Raw genomic sequence first — 12,453 nt, forward strand, 5'->3', positions numbered from 1 at the left:
AAGAGAGATGAAAGGCTTCTTCTAATGTAATAACTGACGGCCTCTCAGTGCCGTTTGAACTGTTTACAGACTGAGTTAACGATTACAGGCTATGTGTATCTTGGCCAGGTGCCCGAAATTCTTACCCACCCGTCAGATATTATCAAAGAGCCCTTCCATGCCTGGCTGGAGTCCTTCCAAAGCACCTCACAGAGATGCCGACACAAAAGGAGGAGTGTTCAGAATGTGCTCTCTCTCCTGAGGCCCGGACAAGAAAGTTAGAGTATCAGGCATGAATTAGGTGCTGAGAGGACAGAGTTTCCAGGACTGCTCAGGGAAAAGGTCAAGGTCAGCACTGAGGCCAGATTCTGAGGAACCAGATTCCTCTCTAAGCAGTTTAGGAGATATAGGTAAGTAAGAGTCTTCACTGTGGGCAGCTAGAGATGTTTATGAGAGTAGGGAAACGAGAACCTTGAAATGAAGCAGAAATCTGCACTACACATGAAACAGAAGCCCTGAAGACATTAGAGCTGCAAGGCTGGATTTATTATGGGGCAGCATATAGAGGATGGAGGGAAGTATATTGCTTTTTCTGAAAGCAATATACAAGTTGAAAAAGAACATCATCTCAAGACTAAGAAAGAATAAGAGACTTCAAAAATGATAGTAAATAAAGTTAAGAGAAGCAAAGAAGACACCTCTTAATTGAGGTGAGTCTCAAGAGACCAAATGACATCTATTTGGGCATTATCAAAATATTTTTCACACAAATACATGCAATTATTAACCATGAGATATAATGGAAATCTGGCTAGCTTGTAACTAAAATATAGACTTAACACCAAGAATACCAGAAATGTGTTCTGGGGGCAGCATATATTAAAGAGCACTCAAGCCAAGGAACACCACATCTAGTTATTATTTAACTATATGCTAACTTGTGGACTCCAAAGGAAGATAGTAGGGAATTTCTATTATTTCATTATTAAGTATTATTGGCCCCTGAATACATTTGAAAGTGGAATAAATGGCAGCCCCCACAACTAAGCCTTATAAATCTAAAGTCAATATATAAGACAGCTGGAGGGTATTATGCTGGGTGAAGTAAGTCAGTCGGAGAAGGACAAACATTATATGTTCTCATTCATTTGGGGAATATAAATAATAGTGAAAGGGAATATAAGGGAAGGGAGAAGAAATGTGTGGGAAATATCAGAAAGGGAGACAGAACGTAAAGACTGCTAACTCTGGGAAACGAACTAGGGGTGGTAGAAGGGGAGGAGGGCGGGGGGGTGGGAGTGAATGGGTGACGGGCACTGGGGGTTATTCTGTATGTTAGTAAATTGAACACCAATAAAAAATTAAAAAATATATATATATATAAGACAGCTGTTCATTCATTCCAGAACTATTATCATTACTACCCTCAAATGTGAATACCTGTCTCCAAAGGCTAAAGAAGGGTTATATGGCTTTTTTATTTCCATACATGTCCTGATGAATGAATAGACATTATATAATTTATCACTAAATGCTCTCACAGGAAAATTTGGGGGCAATGCATGCAACTCATATTCTTTTATCCATATATGAATATAATCCTTATTACATTGTTTCCTTGAATTTTCTTTGCAGCCGCAACTGGATATGGTTGTTTTATTCTCCTGTCCTAACTTACTGAGCAATGTTGCCATTATGGAGCAGCTGGTGACCTACCCTGTGTAGTGGGGGATAGGCCATCATGTTAGGAGATAATTCTTCTATCTACCTTGAAGGGGAGGTGAACTTGACATTACCATTTTGATTGCAGTATAGATTAGGAATGTATAATCTGATTTTTGAGACACATTGTACTGTTTATATTTTCTACATCAGACCATAACCCATGTGTATTTACTTGCACAAGGCTTGAATAGAAATAATTATATATTGTTGAGTTGCTTCAAAAAAGCACTTCCAACATTCTCTAATCTATTCTCTATATGGTGACACTCTTCTCTCTTAGAGTAAGATTAGACAGAGTTCAGTTTGATTTTTAGAATACAAAAAGAAAAATAATACAAATCAAAATCTTCTTTGCACTGAAATTGTAGAAAGGATATGACTCAGTGGTAAGCTTGAGAGGTAAAATTACAAAAGTAAATCCTATCAGTTGATGTTGAAATTTATGAAGAAATTCTAGATAATCCCATGAATCTGGCCCTATACTCTTCTAGAAAATAGCCTCAAAGAAGGAAGAGAACGTGCATCTAATTTCTCTATATAAGTGGTTATCAATGACTTGATATCAGATAGAATGAAAAAAGTAATGCATTGGATATTGTACAAATGAAAATAATTCAGAAAATCATTAGGGAAACAAGAAGTGTACAAGAACTCAGAGGATGATGCTATTGTAGTTTTTTGTTTTCTTTTAAAGATATTTATTTAGAGCACAATCAAGTGAGGGGAGGAGCAAAGGGAGAGGGGGAGAGAGCGAGAATCCTTAAGCAGAGTCCTCACTGCACAGGGAGCCCAACTTGGAGCTCGATCCCATGACCCGGAGATCAGGACTTGAGCTGAAATCAAGAGTCAGATGCTTAACTGAATGAACCACTCCAGCACCCTTGTTTTGTTTTGTTTTGTTTTGTTTTGTTTTTTATGCAGAAACAAGATAGTTCAACAATCCTCCTCACCTTGGGGGGTTGAGAGTACACCTGCAGTACTTACTATCCACTGCTTACAGCCCTTCCTTTGTAAAAGAGATTAATACACAATAAGTTCAAAGCAGGCCAACAAAAGGACAGAAGGACTTAGGAGATGATTCCCAGGGAAGGGCAAGGGCCACGAAATGAATACGTAAGAGGATACCAAGAAGGCTATAGTGTTATCTCTCTAGTAATTGGACTGCTCCAGATGCATGGATTCCACTGGAACACCAGCTTTGAAGTGTCTTTGAACTTTAGGAGTCTTGGGGGCAAGGATGGTCCTCTTTCATCCTCCCAACTCCTCTAACCTTCAGGGTTGTGAAAATCTATGGAAGCACAATGGTTCAGCTATTTTACAGATATTCCACCTTATCTAGAGAGCTGAAACTCTACCACAGGGTTCTCCAACGTGGGGCATGGTGCTGGGCAGGCAAGTATATCAAGAAGAAAACAAAGTTCCTTATCAGTTTTCCACATAATAGGTTTGCTCTGACAGATTGACAATATATGGAAAATAGATAAGAAATACTGATTTCCTTCTTCACAAGATTACTACTACAGCCTCTCTGCCTTCACTACTTAGTAAAACTGGCAAATATTAAACAGGATCTGAAATTCCTTTGGGGAAAAATATACGGTAATGGCTTTAAGGCAGCCAAATGGTCTGTCATAGCATGATCAACCCATCCAAAGATTATGGAAAGAATATTATCGATATGAGGTGACATAATGTGTTAGTAAGTTCCTTCATTTTAAACATACGCATGACTCAATTATTTCTGATTAGAATCCTGGATCCATGGTAAGATGCATCCAAACCTACTATCATAGCAAGACCATAAAGTTATTCCTTCTTTATGAAAAACAGTTTATTATTGTACACACTTAAACTCCTAGAGGTATTCAGTTCCCTGACAATTACATCTATGATGGCAATGAAATCAGAAAGCCATAAAACACAAAAATCTGAGAAACATTCTTTTGGAAGAAAGATCATGTAACTTAGTCCCTCACCATAAAGATCAAGTATTAAACAAACTAAAAAAAAAAAAAAAATTAGACCGGTTCTGCCGCTTGAGAAAGAAAAGAAATGTGGTTTCTCCAGCTAAAAGTTTTCTAGATGATGCAGGAACTGCTGCTTAGAAACTACTTTCTAAACAAACTGCAAAGGGATGACTATAAACATTTCATCAACATATTATAATAAAATTCTCTAGGAAGCTGCTTTACCATTAATGATAGAGAAAACTAGAGATGCTGTGATTTCAGTTCATCTCTTTCATTTGCTATATTTTGCAATTTTCTCTAAAATCTAAGCTTTCATTTGATAGGGAGGAAAAAAGGATCTTTTTTCTGATGGGAAGATACAGCTGTCAGCATGTAACCTGACGTGCAGTTGCCTGTTCATGCAGCCTGCAGAATACTGTCTCCAGATGAAAATAGCAGCAACACACCAACTTATTCAACACAGTTATGAGTGAACATATACAATGAATCTGGTGCACTATGACATACCAAGGAACAGGCCAGGTCATCAAATCCCAACCTAAATTAGACCAACATAATGTGGAGGGATACAAAAGTGATAGTAAATTTTCATAGTGAGAGGAGACATTTGATTTGACAGCGGGCACATATATTTTTTTAATGACCCCAAAATGAAAATGAGAGAAAAGAAATAGAAGGACCATTATGTAGGTTAAAAAAAAAAAATTAAGTGGTGGGGAGGAGCAGAGGAAGAGGGAGAGAGTGAGAATCTTAAGCAACTACAACCCGAGATCACAACCTGAGCCAAAATCAAGAGTCAGACACTTAACTGACTGAGCTGCCATGGTAAAAATTCTTACGGAGATATCAGTCCACACAACTAGGAAGAGATGAGAAAGTAGAAATTAACAAGAAAGAGAAGAAAGCCAGGTCCAACACAGTGAATCTGAAACAGAGCAAAAGACAACAGTTTGAGGTTAGAATTGATCGCTTTCTGCTAAGTAAGTTTAACTGAAATTATGGGTGGAAGAGCAGGTGTCAGGGAAAAGAACACAGGGAGAATGTACCAAAGTTATTCATTTTGCCTGTGACCATCCTTTCTCTCAATAGGCAAAATTTCAAAAGCTAAATAAGTAATTTGGCTTTAGGTTCGCCAAAGGCAACTATTTTCAGAGTCTGGTCCAAGGTTTGCATAGAGGAAGTAGCTTCCCCTAAAGATGAAAAATAAGTATTTAGAATATGTACATATAGTCTATATTCCACATATATTTCTATATGTAGAATATGAGTTATATATAAAATTTATTTATAAGTATAGCTAATACATATCCATTCTAATCTAAACACTCATTTTCTTTTTTTTTTTAATTTTTTATTTTATTTTATTTGTGATAGGCACACAGTGAGAGAGAGAGAGAGAGAGGCAGAGACACAGGCAGAGGGAGAAGCAGGCTCCATGCACTGGGAGCCCGACGTGGGATTCGATCCTGGGTCTCCAGGATCGCGCCCTGGGCCAAAGGCAGGCGCTAAACCACTGCGCCACCCAGGGATCCCTAAACACTCATTTTCAATCCTTCCTGTGTATATACACACAAACACATATGTTATCATTATCAGTAGTTTCAGGGTGGTTGCTTTTGCATAAAGCTAAACATGATGTTAATTTCAAATAATTTTCTATTAGTGGTTGACATAATGTATACCATCCTCCTATCTAATTTCCTATAAAATCTTTGGAGTTTCCTTTGGTTCTGATGAATATTTTCAATTTATTTTTCTACTTTACATTTTTTTGGTCAAAGCTAAGCTTAGAAGCACAAAAATCTGTGTGCGTAGAAATGCAGAAATTGATGTAGAGATTAAAAAAATAAACTCCACTGAAAAGCTAGTGGGGGAAAATATATGTGTGTATATATAAGCAAACTTTATTGTAGAATAACCATTTAAAATCCAGAACAAATAAACAAGTCATTACCTAGGGTTACCTTTTCTTTTTTTTAATGAAATATATAGCAACCCCACAAACTCAAAATGATGGACCAACAGCATTAAAACAAAATTGAGCACTAATTCTACTTGATTCTTAAATATAGCTGCCAGTCAGGGAAGAGAATATTCTGATTAGCACAAGTCCTTGAATACAGAAGGCACAAAATAAAAGTTTGTGATTTATTTAGCTTGCTAAGGACCAGAAGGAAGTCTTTTAAAATTTAATCTGTACCATAGAAACCCTTTCTAAAATGTATTGGTATACTTCCCTGCCTAAAATACATTACACTGAACATATTTAGACTTTATTTGGTATCTTCGGTATCTTCCAACACTATAAAGATATCATTATGATCATTTTTAGCATGAAATAATTTACATTCTGAAGCATAGGAGGTTGGCTGAACTTATTACGGTGCCCCTAGGAAGTTCTTATATTATTTGTTTTTTAGATCCTTTATATCTGCTTCTTCCTTTTAATTTACCTCTAATTCATAAACACAATACAGATGGATATCCCAGTTTATTTGGTATTTATTCTAGTTGGTAAAAATTTTCGTATGAAACTCTAGTTCTATTGGAAGCTACAGAGTTGAAAATAAAAATTCAAATGATCAGATATTAAATTAAGTTTGTTTAGGGGCGCCTGGGTGGCTCAGCAGTTAGGCATCTGCCTTTGGCTCTGGGTGTGATCCTGGAGTCCCAGGATCAAGTCCGCTTCAGGCTTCCTGCATGGAGCCTGCTTCTCCCTCTGCCTGTTCTCTGCCTCTCTCTCTCTCTCTCTCTCTCTCTCTCTCTGTCTCTGTCTCATGAATAAATAAAGTCTTTAAAAAAAAAAAAAAAGTTTGCCACCAAGATTACCAAACTTGAACAACGGTATCCAAAGACAGAAACCTGAACTATTCACTTTATTTTTAAAAGATTTTTATTTATTTATTTGAGAGAGAGAGCGCGCCTGCGAGAGAGAGCATGAGCAGGAGGAGGGGGGAGGGGCAGAGGGAGAAGCAGACTCTCCACCAAGCCGGAAGCCCAATGCTGGGCTCCAGACCAGAGCCCTGAAATCATGACCCCAGGGAAAGGCAGACATTTAACCAACTGAGCCACACAGGCGCCCCTAAACTATTTAAACACATTTTCAGACATACCCCCCATAGTAATGGAGATTAGCAGTCATTCATTCTTAACACCCTATTACTTAGGATCTCAAGACTTTGTCCACAGTGTCAATAAACGTATAAAGATATCAAGAGGTAAAGGTCAAAAAAGAAATCCTGAACATAAAAAAGGCCGCTGGAAGTGACCCAAAACATCACATGCTGGGCTTTCCTTTTTAATGATAGTGACAATGATATTGAGTGTTTATCCATGCCTTTATTTCAAAGAACTTCAAATACTTTGCAGACATCTCTCACTAATCTTCATTAGGCCTTGGGAAGAAAACAGATTTCCCCAAGAAGTACCTTTAGAGAAGAAGGATGCTTCCCAAAACCAATACAAGGAAAAACATTTGCCCCCTCCATCTTCCCCATACATACTTGTCTCCTGACTCCTACTATGTCACACTGTGGTTGAAATGGATTATAAGACCATGCAAATGTTGAAAGGGTAAAAATGGTAATTCAGTTTTTTTCTAAGAGAGTTATAAACTACGTGTGTTTAATCACAACAAGGAACAGATAAGTAGGAAAGATGAGAAAACCCATAATTACCTTTATCCCATTATTTACTGTTTTGGGGAGAGACTTCAAATTGGTGAAGTTACAGTATGAAATACAGATTTTCCAAACTGCAGAATACGAGTCTCTGAGATGCCTCAAAGGTAATCTTTACCTAAAAATTATTTCTGGGCCACAAATATTGGATAGGTGCTATAACTGAAACTGCTTATTCTCATTTTGATCTAATACTTCTCAGATAGGTAACTGGGAGTCTTGTGGACCTGTGGGGTAATTTCCAAGCAGCCTACAGAAACTTATCTGCTGAGCTTCAAAGAACAACATGTTGAGACCAGAACAGTACAAGCATAATGAACTGGGTAAATTAGTTCCCTTCACAGTCCTGAATGCCTCTCCTTCTGTCCCTTAGAATACAGCTGCAAAGCTACACAGGAAGCTAAGAGCTTCAGCATTCTGAGCAAATGTTTCAGGGCAGCAGCAATTAAAAGAATACTCAAAAATTTCAAAAAGGGAAAATGTAAGAGTGATATGTAATATGCTTCTAGGATCCCTCTAATCTGAGAAGTAAAAACTTAGAAAGTAGCTGTTCTGTGTTGTGTCAGTAATCACCTCATTGATCCTAGAAGGAAGCTCAACAATATAGAACAGCTACATGTACAAAGGTCCAGGACAGGCAAGTGATTCACCATGGCAGAAGCAGGGCAGCAATAGAACTTAAGTTCCTAACCTAGGACCCATATGCCATTAGTCATTCTCTAAGCCATGAAGGCTACCTGTTACTATATCATGGTAACATTTCATCAGCCTTTAGGCCCACAAATGTTTGAATCTAAAGCATTATATTTTTAGCTACATAAAAAATAGAAATAAAAAAATAGAAATAGTCTTATTCTTAGTTATTTTAGGATAATGCCAAATTGAATTCAAATAGGCTAACTGAACTTAAATCAATAACGCTTAATAATATTTCTTAACAGTAATTAGGTGAATGAGAAAGAGTTTAAGTCCAATTACTATTAATACCTTACATTTGCAATTTTCAAAGACAATTCTCATTTCATTTCAGGTTGGAAGACAATTACTATTATCCTTATTTAATTTTAAGTACTTTTATTTTTTTAATATTTATTTATTTGTATCTGGAGTGAAGGGTGAGCCTTAAGAGTGTCCAGTTCAGGGATCCCTGGGTGGCGCAGCGGTTTGGCGCCTGCCTTTGGCCTAGGGCGCGATCCTGGAGACCCAGGATCGATTCCCACATCGGGCTCCCGGTGCATGGAGCCTGCTTCTCTCTGCCTGTGTCTCTGCCTCTCTTTCTCTTTCTGTGACTATCATAAATAAGTAAAAATTTAAAAAAATATTTTTAAAAATATTTATTTATTTATTTGAGAGAGAGCAAGTGTGAGTAGGGGGAGGGACAGAAGGAGAAGGAAAAAGAAAAGGACACAAGTAAGCTCCACACTGAGTGTGGAGGGAAAGAGAAAAGGAGAGAAGTAAGCTCCACACTGAGTATGGTCAATCTCAAGACCCTGAGATCTTGACCTGAGCAGAAACCAAGAGTTGGACACTTAACTGAGCCACCCAGGCATGTATTATCCCTATTTTATTCATGAGGACAGAGACTCAAAGAACTTAAGCAATTTTCCTTAAGGATTAGAGCTGAGATTAAAACACAAGACTACTAGGGTACCTGGATGGCTTAGTTGGTCAAGCTGGACTCTTGGTTTTCAGCTCAGGTGGTAATCTCAGGGTCATGAGATCGAGCCCCACACTAGGCCCACACTGGGAGCTACATTGGGCTCCACACTCAGTGTGGAGCCTCCTTAAGTTTCTCTCTCCCTCTCCCCCTCTGCACCCCATTCTGTGCCCTCCCTAAAATAAATAAATATATATTTACAAAAACCATAACAAAACACGAGTCTACTGATAGCTCTGTTCACTGTAGGATGTTGTCACTCATTTTATTTTATTTTATTTTTTTTGTCACTCATTTTAGAGCACCCTTTATGTCTTATTACTATATCATTATATTTGAATACTGTGCAAAAAGCACTATTTTGTGGGCATATTCCTTTTTTTTTTAAGATTTTATTTATTTATTCATGAGAGACAGAGAAAGGCAGAGACACAGGCAGAGGGAGAAGCAGGCTCCTCGCAGGGAGCCTAATGTGGGACTCTATCATGCCCTGAGCCAAAGGCAAGATGCTCAACCACTGAGCCACCCAGATGCCCCAGTGGGCATATTATTTTCATTCATCTGATTGGTGGCAGAAATTATGTTCTTAGGCCAGAAGGCCTCCAGTTACACATAAAGTTAGAGCACAGTGAAGTAACTACCTTAAGGGAACCCAAGATACACTCTGATAATTCAAAAGGAAAATGTCCTAATCCAGGAAGTTAGTTGGCCTCCAAAACAATTGCCTCATCAAGACAGCATTCAACTGGTGACCCATAGGGTAACTTACATTTCTGGAAATGGAAAAAGAAGCAAGGACAAATGGTTAGCTTCTCCTAGAAAACTACATGGTGTTCTGACTTTGGACATAATGTTCCTGATCTCTTTTAAGTAGATCATATTCTCCTTCATCCTTAGCAGAGGCATAATTGCAGAAGGCAATTTCTAAATAATAAATTACCAAACTGATCCATCATCATTGGTAGATCCTGACAAAAATCTCGAAACCAGTGAACCAGAAAGTTACATTGCTTCCATTTGATAAATAGTAAAATAATCATTGAATATGATGTAAAAGACTATCTCAGAAGTCAACAGAGAACTAGTATGAGTCCTCCTGAAATTAGGACATCCATGTTTTTGGGTGTATGCACCTACTGTTTAGGTGCCAAATACTATAATTTCTGGGTAGAGTTTGGCTACAGGAGAAAATCAGATCTTCTGGCAGCACTTACAAGGCAGGTGCAGTCATAAAGAACTTGACTTTTGATTCCATTGTCTCTGCCAGGACAGGTGGTTTGGTAGAAGTATGGAATCCTGCCAGACAGGCTCCAATTCAAACTTCCCCTTAGAAAACAAAACAATAAAAATGGAAACAAAATGCCAAATCCTGTTCCATACTTTTAAGACTGACATTGGTGGAAAAACTAGGGCATTTCATATAATGTTATTAATTTGGTTCAAGTACACATCAACTCAGGAGAAATAAGATTACAGTAATGAAAGGTTGCAGGTTCAGCTCTTCCCTTTACAGTTCAATTCCCTATTCCCCCTTACAAACGTTTAAAAAGGGATTCTTAAATTTCAGTGAATTTTACCCATACATTCTTAGTGTAAAAAAAAAAACAACAACCCAAACTGTAATTGAATACCTACACAGGAGTAACACGGGCAAGTTAGTTTAACACTGCTGAGTGGAATAAAAACCTCTGGCAAATCTTGCCTATCCCATACATCCTGACTTACCTTCCTAGTACAAACTAATGCACTTAAAATTTTGTGAGAATGAAGTGGATGATACACTGTCTTTCTCTAAAAACCTAGAGCATATTAGTTTAGAACAGAGTAAAAATATAAAGGATTGTTTTTCGTGTCAAAGAAAGACAATTGACATTTTTACCAGGTTTGTCTTCAGGACAAGCCTTTGTGATTGACGATGTAGGTTCCTAACCACAAAGACATAAGAAGGCTCTGAGGAAGAGTGCTCAAAGAATCCTTGTGGCGGGACTAGAGCTGCCACTATTGGAAACTGTGAGCATTTTTGGTGTTCCTGGAATTCTATTTCCAACCACTACTTTGTGGTTGCAATGAAGGGACAGAAGAGATTGGAAGTCTCCTAGACCAAATACTCTCTTCTGTTCATAACCACAGAGCCAAGATTAAAATAACAAGAATGTACTTTGCCCAGGATACAACTCTGCCTAAATCTGTCCTGTCACTTTATTTTTTCTAATTCTTGTTTTTGTTGTTGTTAATCTACTCTAGGAAGCAAAGTCAGATAATCTATAAATGGATTCCAGAAAAGCCTGGAAAAATTCATGGATTCAGAAGATATTTAAAAAGGAGCATAATCTCTTAGAACAACAGCCTTTAAATGTCCTGACTGCAAGAACCAAAATATTAAATTAATCATTGTTCTGATCCAGAAAATAATTTCTTGAAGTTACAATGTTAATTCTCCCTAAACAATAAATGATCTATTCAGGTTCCAGAGATGAGGCTGTGAAGCTAGTACATAACATGGTTGTGCGTCTTTATGCCTGAGTCAATCAAACAGTTTAAATCCAGAAGTAAGTTCCTCCTTCATTTACCTGCCAAGACCTGAGTTCAGGCCCTCAGGGTGCTGAGGTTTTCCTTTGTGAGAGAAATGACATCATCAACACCTCAGAGACAGCAGGGAATGCAGGGAATGTGGCTCCTGACATTGGTGATATCATCAACGACCCTGGGAGAAACCCCAAATTCCCAAAAGTTGAAATACTGAAGGTTAAAAAAGATTTTTTTTTTTTTTTTATCATTTCAAGTTTACCAATAGATCTTCATGTTTCCCAATACCAGGTTTTAAAAGGGCAGGTAGAGTAACGGTAAATTCCAGTAAGAACCTCAAGAACCAAACATACAGGAATTAAGTCCAGATAGAGCTATTCATTTCATTTGTATCTTACTGGAGTACAACCAATCAAGGAGGAGTATACACTCAGTTATATTAGGCTCTCTCTGAGATAAGTATATTCTTTGGGGGACTTGCTAATGTTGCAAGTTTGCATTCAGAATAAATTCTAGGCACTCACATAATCCCCCAGTCTCCTCCAAACTTTCTTTGATGTCCAACAACCAAGGACAAGGATCTTTGATTATAGAACAATTTCTTTGGTTGGAAGAAAATTCTTTGCAGGGCGTGAACAGCAGGAGAAAGAAAAGATTTTTCTGAAGTGCAAACTAGTTGGAAACCCCCTGGGGAAAGAATCAGATTCCCAGTCTTTGAGAGGATGGGGCCTGCCTGTACAGGCTGCCTCTGCTGCAGGCCTGTAAGAAGGAGCTTTTGTGTCTACTGTATGGCCCTCAGCAACAGCATGGCAGCCCCCCCTCCCTTTTTTTTTTGCCAGCGGAAGTTTTCCAGCTCTGGGGGATATTCAATGCAGAAAGTCACGGTTTAAATAACAAGGCATAGTTATTAATCAGA

At 38.0% G+C, this 12,453-nt stretch overlaps 1 protein-coding gene across 6 annotated transcripts in view; it reads right to left on the reverse strand.

Annotated features, from left to right (window-relative positions):
• The window catches only part of RNF43 (ring finger protein 43), a 64,862-nt gene that overhangs the window by 39,258 nt on the left and 13,151 nt on the right, over positions 1-12,453 (reverse strand). The window contains exons 2-3 of one of the 6 annotated variants that reach the window (XM_025439741.3): positions 11,582-11,715; positions 10,226-10,337 (exon numbers count right to left, since the gene is read on the reverse strand). The exons of 3 other annotated variants lie outside the window; for them this stretch is intronic. The gene's annotated coding sequence lies outside the window, so the exon portion shown is untranslated. Of the gene's footprint in view, positions 1-10,225; positions 10,453-11,581; positions 11,716-12,453 lie in introns of those variants that run through there. 2 more of the 6 variants (XM_025439742.3, XM_049114136.1) reach the window with 2 other exon arrangements.

The sequence above is a fragment of the Canis lupus genome, chromosome 9 (assembly GCF_003254725.2).
Source record: "Canis lupus dingo isolate Sandy chromosome 9, ASM325472v2, whole genome shotgun sequence".
Classification (NCBI taxonomy): domain Eukaryota; kingdom Metazoa; phylum Chordata; class Mammalia; order Carnivora; family Canidae; genus Canis; species Canis lupus.